The sequence below is a fragment of the Epinephelus fuscoguttatus genome, linkage group LG19, assembly GCF_011397635.1.
Source record: "Epinephelus fuscoguttatus linkage group LG19, E.fuscoguttatus.final_Chr_v1".
In the NCBI taxonomy this organism is placed as follows: domain Eukaryota; kingdom Metazoa; phylum Chordata; class Actinopteri; order Perciformes; family Serranidae; genus Epinephelus; species Epinephelus fuscoguttatus.
In genome coordinates this window covers 860,518-882,454 of record NC_064770.1, presented here as the reverse complement: position 1 = coordinate 882,454, position 21,937 = coordinate 860,518, and the positions used below count along the sequence as shown (strand labels likewise).

At 44.4% G+C, this 21,937-nt stretch overlaps 1 long non-coding RNA gene across 1 annotated transcript in view; it reads right to left on the bottom strand.

Moving 5' to 3' along the window:
* Positions 1 to 223: 223 nt before the first annotated feature.
* LOC125878890 (uncharacterized) overlaps positions 224 to 21,937 on the bottom strand; it is a 47,845-nt gene continuing 26,131 nt past the window's right edge. The window contains exons 2-4 of the long non-coding RNA XR_007447814.1: positions 2,555 to 2,693; positions 382 to 417; positions 224 to 277 (exon numbers count right to left, since the gene is read on the bottom strand). This is a non-coding gene — a long non-coding RNA (uncharacterized LOC125878890). The remainder of the gene's footprint in view (positions 278 to 381; positions 418 to 2,554; positions 2,694 to 21,937) is intronic.

Below are 21,937 nucleotides of genomic sequence, written 5' to 3'. Positions count from 1 at the left end.
ACTTATTCAAGTGGAACACTACACTGGTTTATAATCATAACATTAAATGTGTATGCCATAATTATGATTGTCATTAAATTGCTAAAATGTCAACAAAAAAGGACACTGTATTGTTATATTTCCAGAAGAATGGGCTACAGTACAGATATTATAAGATGTAAAGGTTAACATAATTTATTAAAATTACCTTAAACGAACAACAGATGTGACGTTTGAGTGTGACCAAGCGTTTTCCTCCCACACTGTATGCAGCCAAGGGGTACACAATCAATTTCTACTGCAATACAAAAGGTGTACAAACCTTTACACAACATGTACTGTATGTGAAATATGGTATCACAGCATATGGTGTATTACGCATAATGAAAGTGCGACACATACCTGTAAATAACTTTTAGTCACAGATTCTTCATGCATCTGGAAATAAATTCATATCAGCATTTAGTTAAATTGGATAAATTCATATTTTACGCACGCGCATGCACACGCACACACGCACGCGCATGCACACGCACACACACACACACACACACATACACACACACACACACACACACACAAAACAGGTAACATATTAGTAGTAACTTAAACAATCAAAATTTACACTTGCTTGTCCACATACTACATGATGAAAATCTGACTGTTAAGAAATTTACAAACATTGTCACTGAGGTACCAGAAAATATCAGTTTATCATCCAGAGAGGGTTGAATCAAGGCAACTGGACTTGTTTTTAGATCTTGAAGATGTTTCGCCTTTCATCCAAAAGGCTTCTTGTTCTTAAAGAAACATCTTCAGTATCTAAAAACAAGTCCAGATGCCTTGACTTAACTTTCTTTGGATAACTATCAATGTATCAGATATAAGTCCACTACATTCAGGTCTCTAATAACATGAGGACAATAAGGGAACATCCGTTTATAGGTACAAAGAAGAAAGAGGTCTATGATCTTACTTAAGTAAAGAACTGCATTTAAATAACCCAGTAGCCTCTGAAAGACTAGTTTGACACACTTACAATAGATTTACTTCCATAAAAAAACAAAAACATAGCAAATCATAAAAACAGTGGCATGAAATAATAATTGTTGAAGCTTAATAACCTTTGTAGATCCTTTACCTTAAGGGTATGCTAATAGCAGGAACACTAAAACATGTCATATGCAAATAGGAATGAGGCTAGGAATAACCCTGACAAAGAAAATTTATAATATCAAAAGATGTGACGTTTCATCATAAGTTGTCTTTTAAGCCTACAAGTGTGTGTTTCCTTCTTCACTGTCACCTGAGGAAGACTATCAGTGATTGAAACATTATAGGGCAAATTATTAATAAAAGCAAATGTATTCTGGTCGTTTTTCCATATGGTCTCTTTTTCTGGTATTTATTTTGCTCTCATCATTCTATAAGAATGTCCAACGCCTAATTGAGTGATTTACTCTGTGGATAACGTTACACACTGTTGGCAGTATGACTTCAATAACGTTAGTGGGAAAAAGGAGATATCGCGTATTTGGATATATTGAGCGTGACATGTTAACATATGTACATTGTTAAATGTGTAGTCGCAAACGTTTAAACCATACACATGGGCGCGGTGTGGAATTTCGCGATGTGCGTTCCGAGTCCGCGCTGCGTGAACGGGTGTGGGTTAACATGGACGAGAGTAGCAGCAGCAGCAGCAGCGAGCTAGCAAGCTAACGTTTAACAAGCGCCAACATCAACTTCCTTTAGCACTTACCACTCTCGTCGCAGCCACCAAGCTGGACAATGGACTGCCAGACATTCTCCTTTAATTCATTGTTCATAAAATCATCCCGTCTTTTACGAAAAAGGACGGGTTGCTGTGAAACGAGGTTTATCAACCTTTCTCCCATACTGTCCTGCTTGACTGGATTTCGGACTCTCCCGGGTCTGCGCAACTATAAACAAATGATTTCATTGGCCCAGCTATGTAACGTTAGTTCTGCCGGCGAATTCCGCAGGGGGTCAAAGTCTGGGCGGAAACTTTTTTCACTGCACAAAAGTTCCGCGCCGGTGTCAAGGCTATTCAAGAGAAGGCTGAGACACGGGGTCAGAAATGGGGGGATTGCACATGCGCAGTGGAACTTGAGCTGCAATGCTGGAGGGTGACAGCAGGGGTGCTAGATAAAAAGCGCAGGATCCACTCAGGCGATCAAGGAGTGCGCTTGGTGCGGTCTGCTTGGACTTTTGGACGGCGGCTGCCTGAAATTGTCAGAATTGCATCTCTGTCATTCTCACCCACAACGCAGGCCACCAGTGACGGTCCAATTATAAGCTGTGAAAATGACATGCATGCACATCCCCCTTATTCCGCGGTCTCACGCAATCTACTGAGCCTTTGAGGAAGTGCAGACCAGATTTTACTGCGCATGTGCAATCCCCCCATGTTTGACCCCGTGTTTCAGCCTTCTCTTGATTAGCCTTGGCCGATGTGCAAACTTCCATAAGAAATCATGAAATCAACTTTTAATAATAATCTGAGTGGATATTCACCCTCAGTGAGAATGGACTTTAACGAAGCCTCTCTTACCCCTTTTCCACCAAAGCAGTTCCAGTGCTGGTTCTGGGAAAAAACTGCTTGCAGGTAGCTCTCCGACTTTTGATGTCTCTGGTTGTTTGCGGTTGGTGCCCAAATTTTCAGAGAAGGATCCAGATACATTTTTCTTGTTCTTTGAGAGGTTGGCCAAAAACAGGAAGTGGAGTGATTCTGAGCAGACTCTCCTGTTACAGTGTGTATTGACTGGTAAAGCCCAGGAGGCTTATTCTGCTTTGTGGCAGTCTTAAAGGCATATGAATTAGTACCTGAGGCTTATTGGCAGAAATTTAGAAGTGCAAGAAAGCATGAGAGGGAGACTTATGTAGAGATTGCACATGAGTTGTCTACTCTTTTTGGTCGATGGCGACTAGCCTCTGATGCTCAGACTTTTGAACAGTTGAGTGAACTACTTTTGCTGGAACAGTTTAAAGAAACACTTCCTGAGCGCATTCCTATTTATTTGAGTGAGAGGAATGCTAAGACTTTGACTGAAGCTGCCGTCATAGCTGATGAATATGCCCTGATTCATAAAGTCCGTGGGGACTATGGACATAGGGATAATGTTGTTGGTGGTCATCATCAGGAAGGTACAGGAAGTGATTTTCCTCCTTTCAAGGCAGGGGAGATGCTGGTAGCAAGTTGGATTCAGGTCAAACTTGTAACTATTGTTTAGGCAAAGGTCACTGAAAAGCAGACTGTCCTGTTCTGAAAGTTAAGCAAAAGTCCCAGCCAGGTAATCGCCATGTTAAACCTGCAGCCCTAGCCGTTCCAGTATGGTCGACAGAAAACATACTGAGTGAGAGGGCTGAGGCTATCGCTGCTGTTCAGCAGCATACCAAGCCATCAGTATTAGCTGCTCATTCTTTGTCTGAGACTCTGGTTCCTCTTGAGGAATCCTCTGCTTCATCTCCAGAAGACTCTTGTCAGGCTAACAGTGAGGAAATTGATCCTGGGTATGACAAGCACGTCAGTGATGGGTTTGTCTCCTTGGTAGGGAGTGATAAAAAAGTTCCTGTCAGCCACTGACACTGGTGATTCAGTTTTGGTTAGGGATATGGGGTTGTCTGTGTTCCCTGCACCATTGCATAAGGTAGTTCTCTTTTCAGATCAGGTCAAAGGGGAAGTGGCTTTGGCAGTGCGTCCTGCCCTGCCAGTTCAGGGTGTGCAGGTGATTCTAGGTAACAATCTGGTTGATGGTCCATTCCCAGGGGCCCCTCCCTCACCAGTGGTAACTTGCTCTCCTTTGGTGGACCAGGTTGAGTGCAGAGACCACCAGCATGTTTTCTCAGTGTGTGCTGTCACTAGGGCTCAAGCACTGAACAAAAATCAGTTGGAGGTCAAAGTTCAGAAAATTGCAGCAAATGTTCAGTTTCCTTTACCTGCCTTCCCTTTTTCTGTGTCCTGTGCTGACTTCATTCAGGAGCAGGCAGAAATCCCTTAATTTTAGCTATATTTTTCAGGTGGTAATAGGCAAATTTTGTAATAAACTTTAAATGGCTGTTGAAGTTCAGGTCTGAGTCAATAATAACACCAAGATTTCTGGCTTGATTTGTAGCTGTCAATGACATAGAGCCAAGGTGGGCGCTGATCTTTGCCCTTTCATTTCTAGGGCCAAAAATTAATACCTCTGTCTCTTCTGGATTTAGCTGGAGAAAATTCTGGCACATCCAGTCATTGATTTGATGAATACAATTACTCAGTGAGAGTAAGGGATTGTAGTCGTGTGATGACACTGAGATATAGAGTTGTGTGTCATCGGCATACGTATGATAGGAGATGTTGTGATGTTCCATAATCTGGGCTAGGGGTAGCATATAGATGTTGAATAGAAGTGGTCCGAGAATGGACCCTTGAGGAACCCCACATGTGATCGTAGTTCGCTCAGATTCATGGTTAACAATTGACACAAAAAAGTCCCTATTTTGTAAGTAAGATTTGAACCATTGTAGCACAGTGCCGGTGAGTCCCACCCACTTTTCCAATCTGCTAAGTAGTATATTATGATCAACTGTATCAAATGCAGCACTGAGATCTAGTAATACCAGGACAGAGGATTTGCATGCATCATTATTCTAATGAATATCATTTAAGACTTTGATAAGTACAGTCTCAGTGCTGTGATGTGGCCGAAATCCAGACTGAAATGTGTTAAAAAGATTGTTTTGCATCATAAAAGTATGGATTTGCTGAAAGACAACCCTTTCAATGATTTTCCCCAAAAATGGCAGATTTGATATTGGCCTATAGTTACTAATTGTTGTGGCGTCCAGATTTGATTTTTTTAGGAGAGGTTTTCAAGGCCTGGGGAAACTGGCCTGCTTTAAGAGAAGTATTTATTATCTGCAGTACATCTGGAGCTATGCAGTTAAAAATGGTTTTAAAAAAGTGTGAAGGCAGAATATCAAGGCAGCATGTTGTGGGCCATAATAAGCCATAATTTCCGATATGTTACTGTTGTGTTGTCACGGAACGTAGTGTTTTCATGCGTAGTTTAAAATTCAAACCCGTGGTCGATGTATTAATACAGAGCCCACTTGAATGTGAGGTCCGCTAGATGACAGCGGTGTCAGAGCTCATAGATAATAAACATATGTGTATGAGCGCTCAGGCTGCCCCACCAAGAGCAGCCTCTCTTGGGTAGTCCTTTTAAATTCGTCACTGATATCTCTGTAGTGGTTAAATATGAAATGTAATTCGTTTGGGGAATGTCTAATGGGCAATATTCAGTCTCAGTATATAAGATATATTATTATATTATTAAATGTTGTAACATTGTTAATGTAATTGTTCTTTGTATGTATTCTTTTGCTTATTTATGTGTTTTCACCATTCAATCAAGAATTTATTGTAATTAATTTATTGTATTTAAAGCCGCTACAAGGAACTTTTAATTGGATATGCAAAAGTCTCTCGTTTCTGCTGATGTCTGTGCGTGACCTACAACAGCAAATGAGACCATCGGTGTGAAGATAAGTTATTTCTATATAGTGTATATCCATACCTTTAGGAAACTGTCTCCGGGTCCACCCCAGGTCGCTTCCAGGACGAAACGCTTTACGGCACGTCATCTTACCTAGCTGCTTACATTTACAGTAACTCTTAAAAAAAAAAAAAAAAAATAGTCGCTATTCCTCCTCCTCGACCCGACGTCCACGGGGAGTTAAAATAGCAGCAATCATCGGGTAAAAGTTCTGTGAAAGCACTGGACTCACCAACAGTCAGCCATGTCTCAGTCACACAGAGAAAATCCAATCCTCGGGAAGTCAGGAAATCCTTCAGGATAAACGTTTTGCTCGCTAGCGATCTAGCATTTACCAGCCCAAGCAGGAGCCGGCGGGTCCACGGCATTAGCTGTCCGGGGAGCCACACACAGAGGCCGCAGGTTGTGCAGATTCACCCCACGCCAGCGGGGACGAGGAGAGCAGGGGCCATGGGCCTGAAACACCTCATCCAAGCCGACGACAGGTACCAGCCAGGCGTCGACAGGGTCCAGCGAGTGCCGAGAAATAAAGAGGCAAGGCGCCGCTCCATACTCAGTCCAAGAAGCCATGGAAGTGCTCACCAAACAGGCCTTCAGCCTTACCAACCTACCGCTGTGTTTACCCCGGCGGCGGTGGCGCTTACACCGGAGAGGTGGAGCTGGGGTGTGGCAGAGGTGAGCTGGGATCCCCAGTAGGAGCGGGGGCAAAGTTTTCCTGTCTTGTTGTTTCATTCATCCCCAAAACAAACACATGCGCGAGCCAGGTAAGCATCTTTACGACAATACGCGCTAGAGCTCATGGGAAATGTAGGCTTCATTCCAGCAAAACACTACCGCTTTTGTCCACAGGGTCACCAAAATCAACTCAGAATGAAAGTTCCTTGTAGGGGCTTTAAAGATTAATTGTATTTATTGTAGTATTTATTCAACAGCATTTTAAATATTGATTATCTGATATGAATTGTATACCTGATGTCTGAAGTGTGGCTGAATCAACTTTTCCTCTTAACATCTGACCTGTTTGATCCCATTTATATTGGTGGGGACAGACTAAATGAGAAACTGCTGTCAGTATAATCCAGTACAGTTCAACAGCACCACAATCTACAACTCAACACTTCAATAAAATGTTAGACTTAATACAATATTAAACTGCTTTTGTTTTTTCTAGGTGTACCAAGTAACCTGTCAAGTCTCCATAAAAATGTAGACAGAAAGCATAATGATGAGACAAATGCAGTGATGGACAGTAACTAAGAATGTATATGATGATAACAACACTTGAAATTGGGTCACTCTGCATACTGAGTACTTTTAACTTTTCATTCATTCATTTCATTCGTCTCATCACGTCTCATCCTCATGCTCTGCCTCATTCTCCGCTGTCTTTCTCGGATCTGCCTCCTCAGCTGGGCAGCCTCCTCCTCAGCCTGCAGGTACAGCAATCCTGCTGCAATAACATGCACCAAGATGCCTTCTCCGATCCATGTCCGTTATTGATTTTTGATTTCAATCTCGCCAATGCTCACAATCACAATAACCACCAACTCTCCACAAACTTTCCCCCCGCACCTGACTTTTGATTATTATCAGAGGCCAGGTGCGGGAATTGGATAGGCTATAGATTAAATATGATCAAGCTGCGGGGAAAAGGTTTTATAAGACATTTTATGAAACTATTTTGGCTATTTATATGTTTTTGTGTGTCAGTTATATATGTTGAAATGTTAAAAACATATACACATTAATTTCTTCCAGTGTCTATGAAAAGCTGCAAGGTTGGGCTGTGTTTATATTGTTTTATTCTAAATGCATGTATACAACACAGTACAACAGCCAAGGCGAGCGGAGGTGGTGACATCATCAAATTCGCTGCTGTTCCAAAAGCAGAAATGACTGTACTCCTGTCCTCCCGTCCTCCCGTTCTTGGGAAGTCCGGACTCTCGCGCGGACTTGCCAAGTCCAAACTTGCCAAGTCCACAAGTCCAAACTGCTGAACTTGTGTATTGAGAAACGGCTCATGTGTCCAACTTCTTCTTTTGTCGGGTTTACCTACTTTCTCAGTAGGGAGCGTCACGGTGAGTGGGCAGAGTCAAATGTTTGACTCCGCCCACATTGAGGTCTGCGGGCCTGCAGTCAGGGATACATGGGGATACATGCTGTGTTTGGGCTTATGTCCCACCTCCCCAGCAGCGCAGTCTGCTCTGATTGGTCAGCTCACTCAGTCTGTTGTGATTGCAACAACGCTTAGAGTGTGTATCAGAAACGTCATGCCCCTTACCTTGCCACCTCCGGAGGCTGCTGCAAATAACAAGATATGGCTAAGCTAACAATGGCAACCGTTTACCCTCATCAAATTGAGTGAAGAAACACGAGCCGATAGACTCCGAAGCACCTTCGCAACAAAGACTGGAGCAAGTGTAACTTATGTGACCTTATGGCAACAACTGTATGTCTGTCCTCTGACTGAATGAAGTTAAAACATCTGCTGCAGAGTACAAAAGGTTTATAACAATATAGTTAATTACTACATGGAAATGTTATGTAGCATGGAGTTTTTGAAAAATGCACCGGTTAGAGTGGCAGCAAGTTTGAGTAGCTCCTGTTTTTAAGTCATGTTTGAGTTTGTTTTTTCTTCCTTAATGATTGTTAACTTTTCCAATGTGATGAGTAAAGTTGTGTACATGAGGGATGATCTACTGGCTCTGAGAGGATCCACATACGGAGTTAAACACCCGATACTGGCTGAGCTGAGGAAGCCGTTCCGAGGCTGCAGAGCAGGAGCAAAGCTAAAGTCTAGGAGGTGGAGATACCAGCCTTTTCTGCTGTTGGTCATTATGGGGGATGTAAACTCACTATCAAACAAGTCTGACAAGCTGCTGGCATTGGTGAGGAGCCGACGACTCTACAGAGAGTGGAGTCTCATGTGCTTCACAGAGAAGTGGCTGAATGACTACGTGCCTGACTCCTGTGTGAATCTACCGGGTTTCTCTACTGTGCGAGCAGACATAGAAACCCTGTGTGTTAAAGTTGCCTGTTACCACAGGAAGTGGTACCAGACCAGTGAGTCTCTCAGGGACTGTTTTGAATGTACCGACTGGACTGTACTACTGGAGCCACAGGACAACAACATGGACATGGACAGGAAGGTCAATATTCTAACACCTGGGTCTTCAACAGGGGGTCCGTGACCCCTAGGGGGTCCTCAGAGTTACTATAGGGGGGCCACCAAATGACCTCTAAATAATCTAATTAACTAATGAAAGTTTTAGTAAGTAAAATGTGTCTGAAAATCTACATTAACTGTCTCCTCCTGAACACCTCAAAGACCAAGGAAATGATTATAGATTTCTGCAGGTCCAAGCCCCCTCTTCAGCCAGTGAATACCTGTGGGGTGGACATCGAGGTGGTGCTAAGGTATAAGTATCTAGGTGTTAATCCCTAAATATGAGACATAAGTGGGTGAAAGGCCCAGGAATTAAATCCTAAATTTGATTCCTAAATAGGAAACATAGTCAGAAGAAAAAGACACAGGTTGTCAGAAAGGTTGAGTGAAAGGCCCTTGCGTCGATTATAGAAACACATAAATACAGTTACAGAATTCAATAGACAGAGGAGCGACGGATTGTTGTGACCAGGGATCAAAATTAGCAGTCGCCAGTCGCCAGAGGCGACTAATTTTAACCCTTTGGCCAGTAAATGAAGTCACCTAACCAGCCACTTTGGCAAGTGAAAAAAATAGGACCAATCTACTGTTATTGTTGTTTCTCCCATCCCTGGCTGTGTGTAGGCTACGTGATGTCATTGGTTGCGCGCCGGTGTTGTACAACAGATTTTCAAGCCCACAACATGCTGCAAAGTGGGAGCTAGAACGTGAGCGTGCAGTTGGAGATCCGCGGTCCGCCATTTCCACGCCCTAGAAAGGCTGATAAGGGGGTGCTGCGGCCGTGCTGCCTGCTCTCTCCGGTTTTACGCCAGGCTCGGCTCGTTTCAAAGACTCCTTGCGAAGCACTCCAGTGACCGGATCTTTGCTCTTAATTTGTCTTCTGATTAAATCGGAACCATTGAAACAAGTTGTAGGAAGCCTCTGCAAGTAATTGGTTGCTGGCAGACACTCTGCAATAAAATGGTTAATCAGCAGCACTGTAGAGCCGATGCGCTGCTGGTTCTGCCGGCCTGAATAGAATATAATGTCTACTGTTGTGTACAGCCTTTATAGACTGAGCTGAGTAGTGATGTGTGGGTCAACCCGTAACCCACAGGACCCGCAAATGGACCTGTGGGTCGTTCAGCAGTGATCATCTGTTAAATCGGTCTGTAAATGATATTTTGACATTATTGGCTATTACTGTCATGGCATCCGAAGGTACTGATGCACTGAGCAGGTGACAGTCCACGGTCGTTTTCAAAACACACTTGTGTCACGCACTCCAAAAGAAACTTGTTGAAACTTTAAACAATAATTTATTGTACAAAATGGGGGAAACAAACGTTGACAGAAACGGTTCCATAATTCATATTAAATTCAAAAGATAACGAAAAAACAACTACAAGTTAGAGGGAATAGTGATAAAGTGGTAAAACTTGGCATTGATCAACAGCCTCAGACAGATGCGCTCAAGCGTGCTGTGTGCACAAGCTCAGTTGGTAGGCTATACTATATTTTCACATTTTTAACAATGCAATTTAAAAGTTTTGATTTTTATTGATAACCTATATTTACCAACAACAAAAGATTACATTTAGCACCAGAAAAATATGTAAAAAAAAAAAAAAAAAAAAAAAAAAAAGTAAATAAAAAAACGAATATCGAACACCAAATTTTCATACCGAATAACTACCCATAGAAACGAATATTCGAATATCCGAATATTTGGGTACAGCCCTAGAAATAACTGACCAAAAATATTGAAGTTTTTCACAATATTGTGATTTATTGAGTTCATACATTTAATGTAAAGCTTATTAAGCAAAGTATGTTTTAATAAAGTATTTTAAACAATCAAATTTGACTAATTCCTTAATTCCACACAAAATTATGCTAATATTGTATTTTGAGAATTGCTCAAGTTTATTATAGTAACAACACATTGAAAATACACCAAAATGCTATTTATGATTTTTGGCTAGTGAAAAAAAATTTTTGGCCAGTAGATTTTTAAAGCTTACTAGCCACTTGGCTAGTAAGCCAAAAAGTTAAGTTTGAACCCTGGTTGTGACCCTCGACATTAAGCATTATCCTTTAAGTTAAAGGACCGCTTTATGGTCTTGAGAATCACCCAGAAAATGGGAGTGTAAATAATGTTTGAAGTGTTTATGGGTGTTTGATGTTTTGGTGGTTTGCCGACTAACAGCTGAATTAAAAGGGCGGGGGAGTTGTGTAGAGTCTAGTAGAGGTGACTCGAATTCCTGTTTTCTCAGCACCTGGGCGTTGGTCATGCTCTGTGGGGAAGAAAAAGAGGAAGTTGTGTAATTTCACCTTAAGATAGAAGCTATCTACCGCCGGGCCATAGGCACCCCGCACCGCTCCAGGAAGTTGGTGTAGAAGCTTGGGTGTGCCGGCTTGCAGTTGGTGAAACTTAAGAAGTGGGATCACAACGAAAACGGGAGAAAACTGTAAGACTGTGGATGCGACTCTGTGGAGCGCTGAAACAGCATTAGTACGATTGTAACGGGTTCTACGGGGAGGTGTGGAGCAGTACTACGCAGATTAAAAGTGAACACGCACCACTGATAATAATGGACGGCGAATTTGAGAGGGAATGTAGAGAACAGGACAGTTGCCCGCCAATGACAGCAAAAGACCAATATGCACAAATAAAGAGACAAGTACTGTAAGGGGTGGAGGACCTCCCGTAGGGCAGTGCATACTGGAAAATATGTTTAAAATAATTGCTGATAGGCAACAGGCAGGCAGAATAGGGACAGAGGAGATAGATAAGGAAGAAGAAGGAGAAGAAGAAGAGTACATGAACGGGGAGGGGGGCGCTGAGGCGTTTCCTATCGCTGGGGAGGAGGATGAGCAGTATGCTGTTGAGATAAGGGGACAAATTTCAATGATCCCGTCCATACCATCTAGCCGCGCCCCCCAGTCAAGATATAACATGAGGAACAGAACACAAACAACACATGGTAATTTTCCCTTGATCCAAAAGAGCCCACAAGCTGGAGAGGTGTATCAACCCTTCTCTTTCACAGATATAAACTGCATCCTAGATAAGATGCCTCCTCCTACAGAGGGAGGCGGGCCGTGGATGGAGCGTTTTAGTAAACAAACACTCGGCCACAAACTGGCGTTGGGAGATTGGAGAGCCCTAATTGGAAAACAGCTCTCCAGTTGGGAGGTGTTGGAAGTGGAGACTCGTGCGAAAACACAAAATGAACCTGACTCGAAACCTTTTGCACCCCATGCGTCCAATACTGGCTCAGCGATGCGACAGAAATTTTCCATTCCAGTAGGTGCCATGCACACACTCACATTCTCCATTAAACCAGACGAAAACATTGCCACCTTTTTGAACAGATGCAAGGATACGTGGGTAGATGTGGCCGGGGTACCATCCGGGCTCCGAGTTACAAACCACCCTGTTTAGAAAAGCAGTCCTTGATGGACAGTCTAGCAGCGTTAAAGAACACATAGAAAATAACCCAGATATCCCAGGCTGTTCTACTGAGCAATGGGAGAAACACGTCACACACCACATGAAAAAGCACAGGACAAAGCTGGCTGAGGATAAGGATAGTACAGAGTCTGCTCAGGTACAACTCCTAAAGCTACAAATGGACAAGGCTAGACGCAAGGTTAACAAGGCCAAAAAGGCCGAGAAAAGGTCAACCAATCAGATGGTGCAACAGCCCCCGCCGACACCACCCTCGGGGAATCCAGATCTGTACCCGACCCCTCCATGGGTGGGCATACCAGGGCGATATGGGCCCCCCACAGGTCAACACCAAGCTCCGAATGCTTCAGCTGTGCCTCAGGGGCAGTACCCACAATATCAGTGGGACCCATCCCAGGAGTATTGACAGGGCCCAGGGACCCCAAAGCAGGGAGGATTGGCAGATCCTTACCTGCAAATGAGAGTAATGAACAAAGAATTGCCTTTTCTACTAGACACCGGTTCACGATTTTCTACACTTAACTCGCCGGTGTCAAAGAGCAATCTCTCATCCTCTGTTGTCGAGCTCATTGGGTTCTCGGGAAAACCTGAAAATCTGCCATTCACAAAGCCACTACTAACCACAGTTCCCCAGGCAGGACAGACTTTTAAACATCAGTATGTCTCTTAAGCCTCATGTCCAGTTAATCTGATGGGACGAGATGTCCTGGTGAAATGTGGAGCGTCAGTCTTATGTTGTCCAGATGGACTAATAGTGACCTTTCCAAACGGATACGCAGTGAATTGCTCTCTGTCCACAGTGCATTCATCCTCCCAGATGCTGTTATCAGCAGACACATCCCCCACAGCAGAAGGACTCTGGGCTGATATTTACTGGGGCCTTCTCGAGCCTGAGACCAAGGACAGACCAGGCATCAACGCCCTGTATCAGTTGTGGTGTCCTTGGGTTCAATCACTTCACCCATACACTCCTCCCCCCGGACCCCCTCCACGTGACGCTCTGTTATGATAGGGACGGGGATGAAATGTATCAACAAGCCTTTAATCAGGAACTCGAAGGGAAAATTTGGGAGGTTAGCTCATCATGTATCTTAGTGGGAAACGAGGGGGTGGCAGCGGCTGTTGACCTAGCTCCCGAACAACTTCAGTGGTATGAGGCAGCTGTAGAGGCCTCCCTGCACATAACACTGGCAGTACATGCTAATCATCAAGCTAAAGATTTGGGCCCCATGTGCAAAAGACTGACCTCAGTCACCGATTGGGTTCACACACAAATTCCGAATGTTGATTTCTCTCCCTCCGAGCAAGCATACAAAATCACACAGGGCACCACGGATAGGGTGATCCTGGAGCATAGACAGATAGAGAGGTTTCATGGCAGGGAAAAGACAGATCATCCTGATGCCAATGACATGCTCAAGACACTCCCCGAGGCTCTATGGTCCTCCAGCCCCACTGATGCATGGCACATGATCTTAGGCGAATTAACTCAATTGTCTCCACTCCCACGGTTCCAGTGCCCAACCCATATACAGCTATGTCAGGAATTACAGAACATAAGTGGTTCTCCTGTATTGACCTGGCAAATGCCTTCTTTTGCTTACCTTTGGCACCGCAGCTGCGCGACATTTTTTCATTTACATACCAAGGTCAACAACTCAGGTATACCCGGGTACCTCAGGGGTTCATCCTGTCCCCTGGTCTGTTTAACCATGTTCTTAAACAGCAGCTCGCGGATCTGCCTCTTCCAAAGGGGGTGGTGGTGATCCAGTATGTAGATGACATTCTTTTGGCCGCCCCTGATCATCTCTCTTGCCTCGCAGCGACACAGACAATTCTTTTGTGCCTCTACCACACTGGGTAAGGTTTCTAAATCAAAGCTGCAATGCTGCAGACAGCAGGTATCGTTCCTCGGACGTATTATCTCCGCCAAGGGGACAGCTGTGTCTCCCACTCATAGGTCATCTATCCTTCACCACCCGAAACCACATACCATGAAAGATATGCTATCCTTCCTTGGTCTCACAGGATACAGCAGACAGTTTGTCCCCTCCTATGGGGAAGTGACACACCCCCTACGGGCCATGGTGAATGAGCAGGGAATGAGAAACCTCACTGCTCCTCTCGTCTGGACCACTGAAGCCGAAACTTCATTTATTACTCTCAAGCAGACACTGTCCAGCGCCACCGCTTTGGCCATTCCTGATTATAAGCTGCCGTTTTTCTTAGATGTTTCTGAAAGAGCACACACAGTGAACGGTACGACAGGTACTAATGTATGTAAGTATTGCATTGGATCCAACAGACCGTCATGCACTCGACACAATGCAGGGATAGCAAAAATTTTGCAGAAAGTAGCATACATAGTAATGGGGCACGCACTAACAGTACTGACAACACACAGCATCGTGGCATATGTAAACTCAACAGCGTTCACGATGACATCACTCAGACAAACATGCCTGGACAAAATTTTAAATGCGCCACACATAACGTTCACACATGAGGGCATAAACTCAGAGCAGAAGAGACACTGTTCACGGATGGGTGCTGTTATAGGCATCCAACTGAGGGGTTGAAAGCAGCGTATGCAGTGGTAAGGAAAACGGAGACAGGGTTTGAGGAAGTTAGCACAGGAGATGTGATAGGGAAAGAATCATCCCAGCTAGCTGAATTACAGGGAATGATCGCAGCATTAGAATGGGCGGAAGGCAAAAGAGTGAACATTTACACAGACTCTGCCTATGTGGTAGGAGCAATTCATGTAGAAATGATGCAATGGATAAGGTCAGGCTTTTTAACTGCGGCTAAAACTCCCATCAAACATGAAAAAGATATGAAAAGATTGGTTGAAGCACTAATGAAGCCCACTGAAGTCGCCATAATCAAATGTAAAGGGCATGATCGCACGGAATCAATGGTCTCCACAAAGCGGCAGATGAGGCAGCAAAGAAAAAAGTGGGATACAATCCCCAGTATATGATGGTTCAAGAGGGGAAAACCATATATGATCTGCTACCACCCTGCGATGCAAATATGTTAATAGCTGAACAGCAAAAGGCCTCTCCACAGGAGCTTACAGTGTGGAAAGAGAGAGGGGCCACAAAGGTGGGGGACATGTGGAGGTCTCCGGACGATAGACCAGTACTGCCCCCTGGGTTGATGGCATCAGTATTGCAGGAAGCTCATGGGCTGACACACTGGGAAAATGCAGATGCAATGACATCTCACTCACTGGTGGCATCCCTTTTTGCCTGCAATGATAGGGAATCACATAAGGGAGTGTGAAATATGTACAGAGTATAATGTCAGGCCTACGATAAAACCACACCAAGGGAGGTTTCCTCTCCCTAAAACCCCAGGTCAAGAGATCATTATTGATTACACAGATATGCTGGAGAGAGTGAATGGGTACAAGTACCTTCTGGTAGCGGTGGATGCATACACCGGCTGGCCAGAAGCTGTTCCTGCAAAATCAGAGGATGCAAAAACAGTGGTGAAATTTCTGGTTAATAATATATTCCAGTGCATGGGTTTCCCAGACGAATTCGATCAGATAATGGAACCCACTTTAAAAACAAGATCTACAAGAGGTAGAAAAGGCTCTCGGGTTGAGACACGCATTTGGCACTGTGTATCACCCCCAATCACAGGGCAAGGTGGAACACAGTGCACCAATCCATCAAGGCAAAAATAGGAAAGATTTGCACCCAACTCAAAATGAACTGGGTTGAGGCCCTCCCAGTCGCCCTGCTATCTATCAGAAGCTCTGTGAACTCAGTAACTGGGTTCACTCTGTATGAGCTGAAGACAGGGCAGCAGCTCCCGGGACCGGGGGCTGGGATGCAAACCACTAGGGAGGGAGAAAGCCCCTTGAGGTATAAGCCATACTATGACCAGTTAACAGCATTGGTGTCAGCTTTCTCCAAACAGATGGGAGCGAGAAAGGAGGAGTCAGAGGGAAACGGGCCCCCAACATCAAAGTGGGTCCTCTTGAAGGTGATCAAACGGAAGTGGTTGGAGCCACGTTGGATGGGACCCTACAAGGTTGCAGAACGGATCTCACATGCAGTAAAACTGCAAGGGAAAGGTGATACGTGGTATCACTGGAGGCAGTGTGCGACGGCCGACCCACCCGGTCGGACACTGCAGGAGATGAGAGACAGTAAGGTGTAAGAAAAAAAACCCCACAAACTCACACACACACACACAACAAGGAGAAGGGACATCACTTAGATAGTCGTTCATTGTCGTCTTCTTATTTTGTATTCTTTTTTAGTTCATCTTGTATTTAGTTCACTTTTCCTATTTAGCATAAGTACGGGAAGGATATCCTGTAGTTGGTGGGAAGGTTGGAAGCTCCTCTGAAGCCATGTTTGGCCCAGAGTACATTTGAACAGATAAGATAAGGATATTGTGAAAGACTGCTTGCTATTTATATATATATTCTTGCCAGTTTTACATTCTTGGTTCACGTTGTAAGAGAATGAACCTGTTGGGTGTGCAGTCGAGCCACCAGAGGTGGTGTTGGCTTAGAGGTTTTGTGTTAACATGCTTAATTGTCATTCCTCTATTGTGTTATGAGTCTTCCTCCAGAGACAGACAGACCAGCCCGCCTCGAAACCGGACCAGAAGGAGTTCAGCGTCGCAGGGACAATCCGACGCCTGCATAAATAAGTATGGCAGCGTTATGCTTCATTACACGATGGGACAAAAAATGGGATTTCAATTTGACCTATGTGCAGTAATTGACTGTGGAACCAATGGAGAGGCGTGGAGAGGATATGATGTCTACATGTGCATGTACACAAATGAGTACAGATGGTGTCCGACCTGGGACTTTGTGTTTCTATGGACCGGAGTGGGTTGGACACCGAGGCAATGTGATGGGGTAAGTTGTGCACTAGAAATAAGATGCAGTTGAGGGACTCTCGGAGCAGTTGGCAGCCACTTCTCTATGCCATGACAGTCCAGAACCGAATTGCCTTAGATATGCTTTTGGCGGAAAAAGGAGGTGTCTGCTCTATGTTCCAGGGTCTCTGCTGCACCGTCATTCCCAGCAACACGGCTCCTGATGGTTTGGTGACAAAAGTACTGGAAGGGTTGAGAACGCTGTCAGATGAGATGCATGAGCATTCTGGTATAGATAACCCTCTGGGAGATGTGTTCGAACAGTGGTTTGGAAAATGGAAAAATCTCGTCGTCTTAGTCTTCCTGTCTCTGGTGGGAATCCTCGCAGTTTTAGCTTTGTGTGGTTGTTGCTGTATCCCCTGTATTAGATCACTGTGTGAAAGAATCATTGTGACCTCAATTGAAAAGAAACATCCTCACCCCCCACCATATCAATTGGCACAGATGGAGACGGCCGCACTGATGGGTGAAGTGGACAGTGACCGAGAGGCAGACGATCAGTTTTGATCGGTCTCATTTAAATGAGACCGAAAGGGGGAATTGTAAATTTTTTGTATTTCAATTGAGGTCCTGAAAACAAAACAGACGACGCTGGTAAGTAGTTGGCCTCATTAGAAGAGGCCAATAGGGGGACTAATGGAATATAGGTGTGTTGCTTATGCATTTAAGACATGAACTGTGTGACATATATAATGAAAAACTACTGTGATGATTTAACTGATTGAAATGTGCTTGCTTCACAGAGTGGAGAAGTACAGAAGGAGAAGTATAGTGCTGTAACAGATGAGCTCACGTAATCACATGCAGCTAGAATAGATAATTATGACCATGCATGGCAGAAAGAACAGAACGTGTTGTATTCAGATAATTTTGTCTATTGGGGGTGGGGAAGTGTTGCTCTTGTCTTCTCAAAACAGGAAGGCAAGCCCCAACAACTCAGATCAACACGAGGCAGCTGTGTAAGAGAATGAGGAAGCAGGCAGCGAGCAACCAATGAGAAGAAGACTGAACCACGCCTGTGCACAATGACACTCTGTTACGCTTCTATATACTGGGTCAGGGAGAGACAGGAGGTCAGACTTCGTGAACTGACACACTTTGTTGTTCGTCAGGGACGTGAAGATCAGACCCAGAGCTCTGTAACTTTATTCCTTTACTGCTGAATAAATATATTAACTGAGACCGAATATCTTCTCCTATTGCTTCATTAAAGAACATGCAGGACGCGGCTCACACATAGACTGGAGTGAGAGGTAGAATGAGCCAAAATCCAACAGTGTACACCTGGATAATACGTTGGACTGGTCCTTAAACACAGACGCTCTCTACAAAAAGGGGCTTAGATCTCTCAACATCTGTAGTAAGATGCTGCAGATGTTTTATTAGTCTGTGGTGGCAAGTGTGTTGTTTTATGCTGCAGTCTGCTGGGGAGGAAGCATCAGTCACAAAGATGCAAGGCGGCTGGACAAACTAGTCAAAAGAGCTGGCTCTGTGATTGGAGTCAGGTTGGACACACTGGAGGAGGTGGTGGAGAGATACACACTGAAGATGTTCGAGGCCATCATAAACAACCCAGATCATCCACTCCACAACACCTTGATGGACCAAAATAACTGTGGTGGATGGCTCCTCTCTCTTTGATGCAGGACAGAGAGATACAGAAGATCCTATATACCAACAGCCATCAGGCTTTATAATTCTTTGACATATAATAGATGAGCTGACAGATAATTGAATTTCCCCTTGGGGATGAATAAAGTTATTCTTATTCTTATGATTTTAATTCTTGTCTAGAAAATGAGGAAGTTCCGCACACCAAGGAGCTCCCGTTAACAAGGAAATTTATTTGCGTTACGCAACGTTTCGAGCAGAAGCTCTTTCTCAAACTGCTGTGAAAGAGCATTCTTTATTCTTATCTAATATATTATTAGCCAAGGTAAATCAGCCTATTCATAAAACCTATTAGTAAACAGTACACAACATTTGGCTGACTGTTAACCCAGGAATTGTTATGCAATTATATGAGCTAGCTGACGCCACTTCACTGTGCGGCACCTGTAATTATTTTTGCATATTAGCCAGTTAGCTGTATTACTATGTCAAGTGTACAGACACTCTTGTGTGCCACAATGGATTGTTTCATAACTTTTTTTTTTTTCTTTTTTTTTTACATATTTTATTTGTTTTTTGATGCTCGGGGGGTAAATTAACAGTAGTAGATCAACAGTCAGATCGGTTACAAAGACAATCGATAACAACAACATTTTGAGATGGTGAAAAGAGTTCATATCATACAACTGTGCTTGTATCCTGGAGTGGACGCTAGATTTAGATCTTTGATACAATCGTTGACATAAATATACAAATAACTACAACACAGACCCCACACATACACATACTTTTCATATATAAGGACCATAAATAATGTCATAAATAATGTTTTTTAGTCATAAATAATGTTTTTTAGTCGGGGCAGGTGATATTGTTGTGATCGCTAATCGCTAATCAGGGAGCCATGGTTGGCAACCACGACGCCATGCTGAAGCAGATTTTGGAACACATGCACCAGCTAACGAACAATGTCACACAGATCGGCAGACGACTGGATTCGGTTGCGGACCGGCTCGCCTCTTCCAGACCCTCCATCCAGCCTCCTGCTCCACCGACACTGCCGGAGAATCCACCCAGCGGCCCCACCCTCCAGCCCCTGAGAACCATACATCCCCATCCCCGCCAGGTATGAAGGAAATTTAGGGACATATGCTCAGTTCTTACATCAGTGCTCACTAGTTTTCAGTCAGCAACCTGTTACTTATGCCACTCATGCTTCAAAAGTAGCTTTTGTAATGAGTTTGCTTTCAGGACAGGCCGCAGCTTGGGCTTTAGCCGTCTCCAGCCAACACTGTGATATTTGTTCAGATTACGCCTGTTTTTCTGATGAAATGAAGAAAGTTTTTGATCATCCCGTCAAAGGGTGAGAAGCTACAAGTAAATTATTAGATTTACGACAGGGCAGCCAGTCTGTCTCCCAATATGCGGTTTCCTTCCGTATTCTTGCAGTAGAAAGCGGTTGGAACAACTCAGCTTTACAAGCTATTTTTTGTAGGGGGTTATTGGGGAATGTAAAAGACGAGTTGGCGGTACAAGACGAAACTGCGTCATTAAACGAGCTCATGGATTTAGTTATTCGTTTGGATAACAGAATGAGGGAAAGAGACAGGGACAGAGCAGATAGGCAGAGGCCCCGTGCTTCCACCCCCACTCCATTCAGCCACGCATCCACTAGTTCCTCTTCCTCACCACCCCTGCCGACCTTCAGAGCTTCTCACCCCGGCATTTCAGCCCCAGGGACCGAAGAAGGGCCGATGCAGTTGGGACGAGCACGGCTGACTCCGGCAGAGAGACAACGGCGCCTGCGCAACCAGCTCTGCATCTACTGTGGTCGGGAGGGCCATTTCTTGGCTCAGTGTTCAGAGTTACCAAAAGATCGGGTTCATCAGTAGGTGAGGGGGCGCTGATGAGCCGAACCACCACTTCCATAACCTCCTCGTGTCGCCTACAAGTTAAGGGTATATTGCACCACGCTCAACAGACTACTCCAGTACAGATTTTGGTGGATTCAGGGGCAGACGACAACTTAATTGACACAGATTTTGTCACATGCAATAGCCTTCCACTGATAAAGCTAGATTCGCCTAGGGAGGTCCACGCCATTGATGGCAAGTTACTGGTGGTCATCACTCACAATGAAGCTGACTTTTTCTGGTAACCACCATGAATTTATTGAGCTGTATGTAATTTCTTCTCCTCTGACTTCCACTGTGCTCAGGCTACCTTGATTAAAAGTACACAACCCACACATAGACTGGACCACAGCCATCGTTTGTAGTTGGAGTAGTTACTGCCATGCTCACTGCCTACACTCCGCCATTCCGGAGAAAAACCCCATTGGAGTAAATGCACCCAAGAAAACTGACTTGACCTCGGTCCCCAGTGAATATCACGACTTGCGGAAAGTTTTCAGTAAGGACAGAGCCCTGTCACTCCCTCCACACCGACCTTACAATTGTGGCGTATACTTGCTCCCAGCTGCACCTCTCCCCACAAAAAGACTGTACAACATCTCAAAACCTGAAAAAGAATCCATGGAGAAACATATTAACGACTGTCTAGCTGCAGGTCTCATCCGCTCCTCTTCATCTCCGGTGGGAGCCGGTTTCTTCTTCGTGGAGAAAAAGGACAAGACTCTGCGCCCCTGCATCGACTACACAGGCTTGAATGAAATCACTGTAAAGAACAAATATCCGCTCCCCCTCATAGACTCAGCTTTTGGTCCTCTCCATGATGCAACCATCTCCTCAAAACTGGACTTGAGAAATGCTTACCATCTGGTCAGAATCAGAGAGGGGGACGTGGTGAAAACTGCGTTCAACACACATCTGGGACATTTTGAGTATTTAGTCATGCCTTTTGGTTTAACTAATACACCTGCAGTATTTCAGGCTCTTGTAAATGATGTATTGAGAGATTTGTTGAACAAAACAGTGTTTGTGTAGCTTGATGATATTTTGATTTTCTCATGGACTCCTGAGGAACATGTTGGCCATGTCCAGGAGGTCCTAAAAAGACTGCTAGATAACAAACTGTTTGTTAAAGCTGAAAAATGTGAATTTCACATCTCAGTGAACTTCCTAGTCTACGTGGTGGAGAAGGGGCAGCTCAGACCAGACCCAGCTAAGGTTAAAGCAGCGGAGGAATGGCTGGTTCCTTCTACGCGTAAGCAGCTACAGAGATTTTTGGGCTTTGCAAATTTTTACAGGAGGTTCATTAGGGACTACAGCCACATCACTGCCCCTCTCATCCAGT